Source organism: Bos grunniens, chromosome 23 (genome assembly GCF_055505025.1).
Source record: "Bos grunniens cultivar Pamir isolate PY7600 chromosome 23, Bosgru_T2T1.0, whole genome shotgun sequence".
Classification (NCBI taxonomy): domain Eukaryota; kingdom Metazoa; phylum Chordata; class Mammalia; order Artiodactyla; family Bovidae; genus Bos; species Bos grunniens.
Window position 1 is genome coordinate 53,801,588 of NC_141187.1, and position 11,280 is coordinate 53,812,867.

Consider the following 11,280-nt stretch of genomic DNA (forward strand, 5'->3'; position numbering starts at 1 on the left):
GGACACTTGGTGATGCTGGAATAAGATCGGCAGATGCATTAATAATAAATCTTTCCAATGTGGATTTCCTGGTTTGGGTCATTGTTCAGTGACTAATATATGGAGAAGTTGGGTGAAGAGAAGGAATATGTGAATCCTTCATACTATTTTTTGAAACTTTTTATGTCTTAAATTATTTTAAAATGAAAAATTGCCCTCTTTTAAAAGAAAAATATAGAAAACTTTCAAATCAGTGTATGTTGGTGAGGAATTAAACAGTGGAATTAATTTGAGGGAAAGCGAAGTATAAAAAAGTAAATAGAAAATGTGAACACGAAAGTAAAAATATTTTTAAACTAATTAAAACAATATCACAATGTTTTCAGATAAACTAGAACCTCAGATTAGAACAATAACAAATTCCATGTACATGGTAATTTTAAATATGTTATTTCTGGATCCTAAGCGGGCTTCCCTGACGGCCCACCAGGTAAAGAATCCGCCTGCAGTGCAGGAGACAGGAAATGCAGGTTCAATTCCAGGGTCAGGAAGATCCCCTGGAGGAGGGCATGGCAGCCCACTCCAGTATTCTTGCCTGGAGAATCCCAAAGACAGAGGAGCCTGGCAGGCTACAGTCCACAGGGTCGCAAAGAGTCAGACATGACTGAATGCCTAGACACACACAGGTCCTAAAAGATAAAGATTCATAAAGATTGAAAGCAAAAGAATGCCAGGCCAGGGAAAAAATAAAACAGTATGCCAGGAAAATATTGATGAAGGCGGTAGTGCTAATTTGATATCAAAAAAGGAGGCTTTAAAGCAAAATGTGCTCAGGAATAAAAATTGTTACTATGTAATGGTAAAAGTAATAATTCTCCAGGAAGATAAAATAGTTCTAAACTTAGGGTACACTTAATGATATGATCTCAAGAAATATAATTTAAAAACTGCTGAAATCCACAGTCAGATTGGTAGGTTTTTTTTTTAAAAAAAACACATTCTTCTTAGTATTCATGGATTAAGAAGGCAAAATAATGATAAAATTTAAAGAAAACTTGAAAAGCACAATTAGCAATCTGGCAGAAGTTTATAGAAGCCTACTATCATTAGAGAATTAACCATATAGCAGCCATAAAGCAAGTGTCAAGAAATAACAATCAGCATCACGTTCCCTAACCACAAGAAAACTGTATTAGAAATTAGTGATGAGAAGGGAACTTAAAAAAAAACGTACACGTGTGAATTTTAGACCCGATTTCTGAAGAACACATTGGTCAAAGAAACCATCGCAAAAATTAGAAAAAATAGCTGAATAGTAATTTCACACCAAAATGTGAGATGCAGCTAAAGAAAAACTCCAAGAGGAAGAGATGTTGAAAATGAGCTAAGCGTCGAACTCAAAGGTAATAAGGAAAGGCGATCCCAAAAGAAACGGGTTCGACAGGGGCGGTCGGCTGCGAAGGCTGGACAGAGGCAGGCCCGAAGGTGGGCGGCGTGAGGAGCGGTGGAGATGGAGCCAGATGGAGGGGAAATGGGAAACGCAAGCTGCTTCTCAAAAACAAGGTGGCCTGTGCTCAAACAGGACCCCTGGCCCCGCCGACGGTCAGCGGGCAGCGCAGGCCCGCACGGAACCTCCGCCGTCAGAGGAGAGGGCGGTGGGGCGACGCGGGGGTGGGGGGATGGCCCCGGGGCGGGCCCGGGCTGCTCAGCTCAGAGCGCGGAGCCCGCGCGGGAGCCGGGGCCGAGGTGCCGCCCGCAAGACCGGCCTGCGGAGACGGCGCCTGCGGGCTCCTCTCGGAGCCTCGGAAAACTGCCGTGTGTCGAAGGACGGAGCCGTCTTCGCCTGCTGGTGACGCGAGAGAGGTGTGCGTCCCGCACTGGCCCCTTCTCCAGCCCCACCGGGGCCCAGCCGCTCGCCCAGCTCCTGACACCGGCACGGACAGGGCCCAGGCGCGGAAACCCCAGGCCGCAAGGCCTGCACGCCGCCCCCCAGACCCTGCACCCCGGCCAGGCCCCATGATCAGGGGGCCCTTCCCCCGTCAGGCTCGTCTGACTTACCAGCTTTCATCCTCATCGCGCCCAGCGGCCCAACGTTTCTGTTTGGGTTTGAAGAAGCTGGATGTACCTACTCAGGACCCCCAGGGCTGTGAGAACGAGAAGGCACGGAGGGACGGATCCCATTGGCCAGGAAGACCGGCGAGTCCAGGACAGAACTCCTGGGTCAGGGGTCAGGGCGCGTGCAGGAGGCACCAGGGGTCCCAGCGGACACAGAGGCTCTGGAAGAGGTCACACTGAACTCCACTTTTTAGAAGAAGTGTTCAGACCTGGTGCCTTAGCTGACTCACGTCCTGGAAAGTCGGGGGTCCCTGCTCTGACCACTTGTGCTGTTTACAAACACCGGTGCCCAGTCCTCCCCCTACCTCGCGCCTCTCCCTGCCAGATCTCGCTCCATTAAATCCAGGGCTGTGAACCCAAAAGGCTCTAGCCAGGCTTCCGGTGGCTCTTCCAAGGTGGCTCAGATGGTAAAGGGTCTGCCTGCAATGCGGTAGACCTGTGTTCAATCCCTGGGTTGGGAAGTTCCCCTGGAGAAGGAAATGGCAACCCGCCAGTACTCTTACCTGGAAAATTCCATGGACAGAAGAGCCTGGTAGGCTACAGTCCAGTTCCAGTTTAGTCCAATTCAGTCGCTCGGTCCTGTCTGACTCTTTGTGACCCCATGAACCGCAGCATGCCAGGCCTCCCTGTCCATCACCAACTCCCAGAGTTCACTCAAACTCACGTCCATCATGTCGGTGATGCCATCCAGCCATCTCATCCTCTGTCGTCCCCTTCTCCTCCTGCCCCCAATCCCTCCCAGCATCAGAGTCTTTTCCAATGAGTCAACTCTTCACATGAGGTGGCCAAAGTACTGGAGTTTCAGCTTCAGCATCATTCCTTCCAAAGAAATCCCCGGGCTGGTCTCCTTTAGGATGGACTGGTTGGATCTCCTTGCAGTCCAAGGGACTCTCAAGAGTCTTCTCCAACACCACAGTTCAAAAGCATCAATTCTTCGGCACTCAGCTTTCTTCACAGTCCAACTCTCATATCCATACATGACCACTGGAAAAACCATAGCCTTGACGAGACGAACCTTTGTTGATAAAGTGATGTCTCTGCTTTTGAATATGCTATCTAGGTTGGTCATAACTTTCCTTCCAAGAAGTAAGCGTCTTTTAATTTCATGGCTGCAGTCACCATCTGCAGTGATTTTGGAGCCCCCAGAAATAAAGTCTGACACTGTTTCCACTGTTTCCCCATCTATTTCCCATGAAGTGATGGGACTGGATGCCGTGATCTTCGTTTTCTGAATGTTGAGCTTTAAGCCAACTTTTTCACTCTTTCACATTCATCAAGAGGCTTTTTAGTTCCTCTTCACTTTCTGCCATAAGGGTGGTGTCATCTGCATATCTGAGGTTATTGATATTTCTCCTGGCAATCTTGATTCCAGCTTGTGCTTCTTCCAGCCCAGCGTTTCTCATGATGTACTCTGCATATAAGTTAAATAAGCAGGGTGACAATGTACAAAATGACTTACTCCTTTCCCTATTTGGAACCAGTCTGTTGTTCCATGTTCAGTTCTAACTGTTGCTTCCTGACCTGCATACAGGTTTCTCAAGAGGCAGGTCAGGTGGTCTGGTATTCCCATCTCTTGCAGAATTTTCCGTTTATTGTGATCCACACAGTCAAAGGCTTTGGCATAGTCAATAAAGCAGAAATAGATGTTTTTCTGGAACTCTCTTGCCTTTTTGATGATCCATTGGATGTTGGCAATTTGATCTCTGGTTCCTCTGCCTTTTCTAAAACCTGTTGAACATCAGGAAGTTCACAGTTCAAGTATTGCTGAAGCCTGGCTTGGAGAATTTTGAGCATTACTTTGCTAGCGTGTGAGATGAGTGCAATTGTGCAGTAGTTTGAGCATTCTTTGGCATTGCCTTTCTTTGGGATTGGAATGAAAACTGACCTTTTCCAGTCCTGTGGCCACTGCTGAGTTTTCCAAATTTGCTGGCATATTGAGTGCAGCACTTTCACAGCATCATCTTTCAGGATTTGAAATAGCTCAACTGGAATTCCATCACCTCCACTAGCTTTGTTTGTAGTGATGCTTCCTAAGGCCCACTTGACTTCACGTTCTAGGGTGTCTGGCTCTAGGTGAGTGATCACACCATCGTGTGTGATGGTGTGTGATCTTGGTCGTGAAGCTCTTTTTTGTACAGTTCTTCTGTGTATTCTTGCCACCTCTTCTTAATATCTTCTGCTTCTGTTAGGTCCATACCATTTCTGTCCTTTATCGAGCCCATCTTTGCATGAAATGTTCCCTTGGTATCTCTGATTTTCTTGAAGAGATCTTGAAGAGATCTCTAGTCTTTCCCATTCTGTTGGTTTCCTTTATTTCTTTGCATGGATCACTGAGGAAGGCTTTCTTATCTCTCCTTGCTATTCTTTGGAACTCTGCATTCAGATGCTTATATCTTTCCTTTTCTCCTTTGCTTTTCACTTCTCTTCTTTTCACAGCTATTTGTAAGGCCTCCCCAGACAGCCATTTTGCTTTTTTGCATTTCTTTTCCATGGGGATGGTCTTGATCCCTATCTCCTGTACAATGTCACGAACCTCATTCCATAGTTCATCAGGCACTCTATCTATCAGATCTAGGCCCTTAAATCTATTTCTCACTTCCACTGTATAATCATAAGGGCTTTGATTTAGGTCATACCTGAATGGTCTAGTGGTTTCCCCCACTTTCTTCAATTTAAGTCTGAATTTGGCAATAAGGAGTTCATGGTCTGAGCCACAGTCAGCTCCTGGTCTTGTTTTTGCTGACTGTATAGAGCTTCTCCATCTTTGGCTGCAAAGAATATAATCAATCTGATTTCGGTGTTGACCATCTGGTGATGTCCATGTGTAGAGTCTTCTCTTGTGTTGTTAGAGGAGGGTGTTTGTTATGACCAGTGCATTTTCTTGGCAAAACTCTATTAGTCTTTGCCCTGCTTCATTCTGTATTCCAAGGCCAAATTTGCCTGTTACCCCAGGTGTTTCTTGACTTCCTACTTTTGCATTCCAGTCCCCTATAATGAAAAGGACATCTTTTTTGGGTGTTAGTTCTAAAAGGTCTTGTAGGTCTTCACAGAACCGTTCAACTTCAGCTTCTTCAGTGTTACTGGTTGGGGCATAGACTTGGATTACTGTGATATTGAATGGTTTGCCTTGGAAATGAACAGAGATCATTCTGTTGTTTTTGAGATTGCATCCAAGTACTGCATTTTGGACTCTCTTGTTGACCATGATGGCTACTCCATTTCTTCTAAGGGATTCCTGCCCACAGTAGGCTACAGTCCATAAGGTCACAAAGAGTCAGACAAGACTGAGTAACTTCACTTTCACTTTCAGGCTTCCAGTATAAATTCTAAGCTTCTACAGCCTCAAGCCAGTTGGGTAAGGCCTGGCCGGCCACTGAGGCCGCTTCTCAGGAGGACACACGATGCCGAGTGAAGCTGGGGTGGTGGTTCCTCACGGATAGGGTGGCCGCAGCCCCTGACTCAGCCTCACCAGCCAGGCCTCGCTGGCTCCATGGAGGTTCACCTGCCACACCGTCTTGGAAAGCTACAGTTACGCCGATTTCCTGTGACAGTACCTGGCACCTTGGCACTGAGTCTTTAAATTAATATACTGTTCAATAATACCTGTCTTCAAGTATTTGAATGGCTGTCTCATAGAAGATGTATTGAACATATTTGTAGCCTAAACAGGTGGATTTGATGAGTGGAAATTATAGGAGGACTAACCTTGCCAAAGAAAGTGGAGAAACATCTTTAGTACTGAAACAAATTGCCCATCTGAAATTCTTTACCAAGTCAGCGTAGCTCTCCAAGATGAGGGGGTAGAGTATAGGTGTTTTCAGACAAAGTAAAGCTGAAGCAATTCGTTCCCAGCAAAGAACGACCTATTTTATAAGAAATGTTCAAGGAAGATATTCAATCAAAGGGGAAGATGCTAGGTGGAAATTATGACCTACACACACACTGAAGAACACTGAATGTTTTAAAAATGAGAAAGAATATACATCAATGACGCTTTTTCTTAATTGCTTTAAAAGCCTGTCTAAAACAAAAATAAGAAAACGTGCCATGGGGTCTGTAGCCTGCAGACGTAGGATTCATGACGGAGCCCAGGGGCGGAGGAGCGGCCTGTAGCTCTTCCACACCGAGGGCTGGGCGCGCCGTCTGCGTCTGCGGGCGCGAGTCCCGGCCCCTCCCAGCATCCTCGCCCCGCCTATGACCCTCTCAGCAGCCCCACGCTCCCTCTTGGCTTCGCCTGGACCCCCCGGCCCCGCCGAGACCTTGGGTACCTTGTCTGAGCTTAGGACCTTGGGTCTCTGCAGCCAGGTCTCAGGACTTGGCCCACATTGGATCGATTGGCAGATCCTGTTGTCTGCCTTTAAAGTGTGTCCGGAACTTGCCCCTGGCAGCCTCAGTTCTCACGCTGCCCTGGCCAGCCTCCTGGTAGGGGGAGCCCATCAACTTGCTCAGTGGTTGTGGGTTGAGCTCAGATGCATCACAGATGTGGGGGCTCATTTTTCTCGTCTGTAAAGTGAGGGGGACTTGCTGACGTCCAAGCTTCCTTTTTCTTAAAAAAAGAAGTGTCTAGAAAGATGGTGTGGGTCTGCCCAGGCCGCCACAAACAGCAGCACCACAGACAGGGTGGCTGGGCCAGGAAGGTGTCTGCACTCAGCCCTGGAGGCTGGCCGGCCGGGCCCAGGGTGTCCTCCCGAGGCCGCTGTCCTGGGCCTGCGCGTGCCGCCCGTGCCCCTGCCCCCAGGCGGTGGTCGCCCTGTGCGTGCCGTGTGGCCTGTGTCCTCACCTCCTCTTGGCCTGAGACACCAGTCCTGTGGGGTCAGGACCCACCCGAAGGACCCCACTTCACCTCTTTACAGGCCCGTCTCCAGACCCGAGGTGCGGGGTTAGGGCTGCAGCGCATGAATCTTGAGGGGACCAGTTCAGCCCCTGACGGATGACAGGGGTGCAGCCTGGGGTGCGGCGTGTGACCGCCGGCCACCAGGGGGGACCTGGTGCCCAGGCCTCAGGGCGCTGGCCACGGAGAGAGCCCATCGTGAAAACAGCACTGAGCGAAGAGAAGGCGGTTTCGAGATTGCTGTGCTTCCGACTCTGTTTATTAGAAGATTTTCCAGTAAAGCCTCCTTGTGAAAAAGTGGGGATTTTTTTCTCCCGTTGTTTTGCTGCCTGATCACCACCCAAACAGGTGAGTGGAACACACGCTTCGCCCAGACGGCCGGCTGCCCGGCGTCACCACTGCCGAGGAGGCTGTTTTCAGCGAACTCTTTCATCTGGTTCATTGTCTTTCACTCTGGTTTAAATATAGACACAAACCCGCGTGGCACTTCAAAGGCAGCTCACCCGGGCTGCTCATCCTGGAGCCTCCTCTGAACCTTGCTTCCGAGGGCAGGAGGCCAGGGCCCCAGCCCCAGCCCCAGGCCCCCGGCCCCAGCCCCAGGCCCCCGGCCCCCTGGTCCCCGGACCCCGGCCCCAGGCCCCCGGCCCATGGCCCCCGGCCCCAGGCCCCAGGCCCCCAGCCCCCGGCCCCAGGCCCCCGGCCCCAGCCCCAGGCCCCCCGGCCCCCTGGTCCCCGGACCCCGGCCCCAGGCCCCCCGGCCCCCTGGTCCCCGGTCCCTGGTCCCAGGCCCCCGGCCCCCTGGTCCCCGGACCCCGGCCCCAGGCCCCCGGCCCCCTGGTCCCCAGCCCCAGGCCCCCGGCCCCAGGCCCCCCGGCCCCCGGCCCCCGGCCCCAGGCCCCCGGCCCCCTGGTCCCTGGCCCCTGGTCCCTGGCCCCTGGTCCCTGGTCCCTGGCCCCCGGCCCCTGGCTCACATTCCACAGCTGGGGCCTGGGGCTGGGCCCCCACAGACGCTGTGTTCTAGGAGTCAGGCCGCCTCCCCAGGGTGGCGGACACCATTCACATGTCAACAGAACAGCCATTTTCTCACTTCAGCCCTTAACAGTGTAGCCCTGTCCCCACAGGGTAGGAGCTGTGACCTCTGAACTGGTTTCTGGGGAAACTGCCGACCTCAGGGTCCCTAGGATGCCTGGGCCCCAGCCTTTCAAGGGGCCTGGCACCCCACACACCTGCTGCATGCTGACCATCCTCCAGGGCTCCCGGCCCAGCCTCACCCTGGGGTGGACCTGTGTCTCCTGCCCCCCGGATGTCGGCTGTTGGCACAGCCCATCTTGAGAAGGCGCCGCTGGACAGGGGGCTCGGCCCGGGGCCCAGCCTGGAGCGGGCCCCCTCCCTGCGGGCGTCCTCGGGTTTCCCCGGCACCTCCTGCCTCTCGGCCCCCTCCTAGTGTTCCACTGGGGGCTTCTTGTTTCTTGTAAAAGGCAAGATTAGAGTAACCACGGGGCCTATTCCCACCTTGTCTCATAAACACAACAGGGAAATGCCGGTGACACACGCGCCGTCCTGAAACCACTTGTTTTGAGCTGAGTGGAAACACGACTTCCTCCCTGAGTCAGGCCGGGGCCGCGGCTCCGCTGCCCAGGCCCCTCGAGGCTCCATCACTGTTTCCACCGAGGCGCCTGCTCTCCCAGGACCTTCAGGAGCGGCGGGTTGTCTGTGTTTGTCCTGTGCTGTGTTAAAGTCACCAGGTGGGTTCTGAGGGGTAAGCGCCCCTCGTCACCCACCGTCCACCTTCCCAACACAGTAGAGCGCCCCCCGACCCCAGCTCCGGACAGGCCGGGGGTGATGCCTGCTCAGCGGCAGCAGGAGCCTTGGAAGCCCGGGACCCCCGGTGGGCGGCTGCGGCCCGCACAACAGCAGGGCCCCTCCTGTCAGTCAGTCTGCAGCCCCCTGGTCACGCTGCTCTAGAACTTTCCCTCCCCCGCCTGGCACTGCCCCACAGGCGTGTCCCGCCCTGCATCCTCCGGGCAGGCCGGGGGAGGGGACTGGCGGGCTCCACACCCTGGGAATCGGCCGGGGAGGGACGGGGAGCCCCAGCCTGGAGGGGACACAGGATCGGAACCGGGCAGGCGTTCAGGGACAGGCCGAAAATACGTCCCTTAAAACCGTGAGTTGGCGCTGAGCCTGCAGAGGTCCGATGCCCCTGCGTGCCGTGAGCGAGGCCCCTGCCCTCGCCTCCTCGAGGGCTGGACCTGTTGGAGTCCAGCGCCCGGGCCTCCCGACCCCAGGGCCCACGAGGGCTGTGCACTTGCAGACTCGGGGGTCTCCACCCCAGGGTCTCCGAGGGGCCCACCGTGCCCCTCACCCGTCTCTGATTGTTGCTCATTCCGGCTGTGCTCTGCCAAGGGCAGGTGTGGTCACCGTGGCTGATCCACTTGCTGCCGTTTTCCTGCAGTTTCTTTGATCGGTTCCCATGACAGCTTCCGGAAAGGCCAGACCTGGGCTCCGGGCGAAGCTCCACGCCTCACCAGTGTTTGTTCCAGACTCTGTCGTAACGCCCGCTCGGAAACCACAGAGGCCAGTGGCATGTCATGGAGATGTGCTGGGCTGCTTGTTTACCCTGATTCTTATGAATCCCCTAACGGATCACTTCAAAGTCTGAAAAACCAGAAAAACAACAAAACAATCACCGCTGTCATCAGGGAAGGAAAAAGCAGAGCCCCGTGTCTCTGGGTGTCTGCGGCCCCGCCCCCCACGGCCGCTTTTCCATCCCTGCAGCCTCACTCTCTACAGCCTCTCCGCTTCCTCTCATGGGCTGTGGTTTTGTCTTTGATTTCAAGTTCATTCAACACTCAGCACCACATTGTCACATGGACTCCCCTCGTACCTGCTCCATGCCCCCCAGGCTTGACTCCCCCGTTGCCCCTTTGAGGCTGGCACTGCCCCCAGTGAGGCAGCAGGGGAGCTCCCCCACCCCTCGCTCCTCTGGGTGCTCTGAACTCACCTGTGCCCCAAACATCCAGACGGGATTGACATGTGGCCCGGTCCTGCTGTGGAGACAGCATGCTAGCAGTGAGGAGGCTGCTGTCCCTGAGCCTGGATGCGGGGGCCAGCTTGCATCCCGGGACCCTCAGGGGGTGGAGGGGGGTGGCCACCCTCCATATCCGTGCAGTGTCTGATGTGGACACAGCGCAGGCGCAGGGTGGGAGACCCCAGCTGGCATGAAGGTGGAACTGGGGGCTTTGAAATGTTCCCTCCTCAAAGCAGGGCTGAGCGACCTTCCTTCACCCACAAGGAAGCCCCCAAACAGGGCTGATGCACCAGGCTCTCTGGTCAATGATGTAGGTGCCATCTTCCAGTCTCCCAGAAACCCGGCAGGTGGTGGCGGACTCCCAGGGCCAGGGGGCGCCTGCCAGCCTGTTGTGGGTATCACACGGGCCTTACGCCCTGGGCTCCGGGCACAAAGCGCTGATGACCAGAGACGATTCTGGTCTGAGCCGCGTCGCCTGTGAGCCGTCCGTGCTGGGCTTCCTCTGGCCGTACATCCGCAGGGCTCTCCAGGGAAATTAAACTTTCGTGTGTTTCTAATATTTCGTCATGTTCTCTTTGACCATTCTTTTTTTTTTTTTTTTGGCAAATGAATGTGCATTGGAATCTGATTTCAGGTCAACTAGATCAGAGATACGTCTTTGGCACATTTATGTCAGGAAATGTTGAGGTAAACCCAGATGAATCTGAACAATACAAAATTGTGGACTTTTAATATAATCCTTAATTGATTTGCTTGATATGTTAAATAAAAAGTTTTCTAAGGCATATGTGCTTTTAAAACTCATTTATTTCTTGGTGTGATGCCTGGGACTCATTTCACACTAATCCTGGGAGTGAGAGTAGTGTCAGGGTCACAGATGGAGCAAGACCCCCGCCCCACAAACCCAAACACAGGGAACCATCAGAGCAGCTGAGGGCACGGGCCCTGGGCTGCGTGCTGGGAATGGCCAAAATTTACACTTTGGGCAGAGAAGGTCATTTAAGGCATCAGAGCAATTCCTGGTGCTGCTGTCGATCGTGGAAATTGTTCGATGAGGTCACATACCATTCAATGAGGTCTGAGAAGTGTTTCACATGTTTTTTAAAGGCTGGTGAAAACTTCAAACCCAGTCAAATGGCTTGGCCCCGTGGACCATGCAGTGCAGACTCTGCTACAGTATCTGGTAGAGACACGTCTAAGACAAAGGCACAGGACCCCCAGCCCTTCCCGGGGGCCCAGCTCGTCAGACTTGAAATGTCAGTTTCCACAAACAGAGACCGACTGGAGCCGCGGTCACGGGGACCCCAGAAGTGTTGTCTAACGCGGT

General features: G+C 53.2%; 1 long non-coding RNA gene across 1 annotated transcript; it reads right to left on the minus strand.

The window, feature by feature from the left end:
- Nucleotides 1–8,437: 8,437 nt before the first annotated feature.
- LOC147347883 (uncharacterized) lies at nucleotides 8,438–10,432 on the minus strand. The gene is made up of 3 exons (XR_015152912.1): nucleotides 9,927–10,432; nucleotides 9,288–9,580; nucleotides 8,438–8,652 (listed from the first exon to the last, which is right to left on the minus strand). It is a non-coding gene; the product is annotated as an uncharacterized LOC147347883 (long non-coding RNA).
- Between the last annotated feature and the right edge of the window lie 848 nt (nucleotides 10,433–11,280).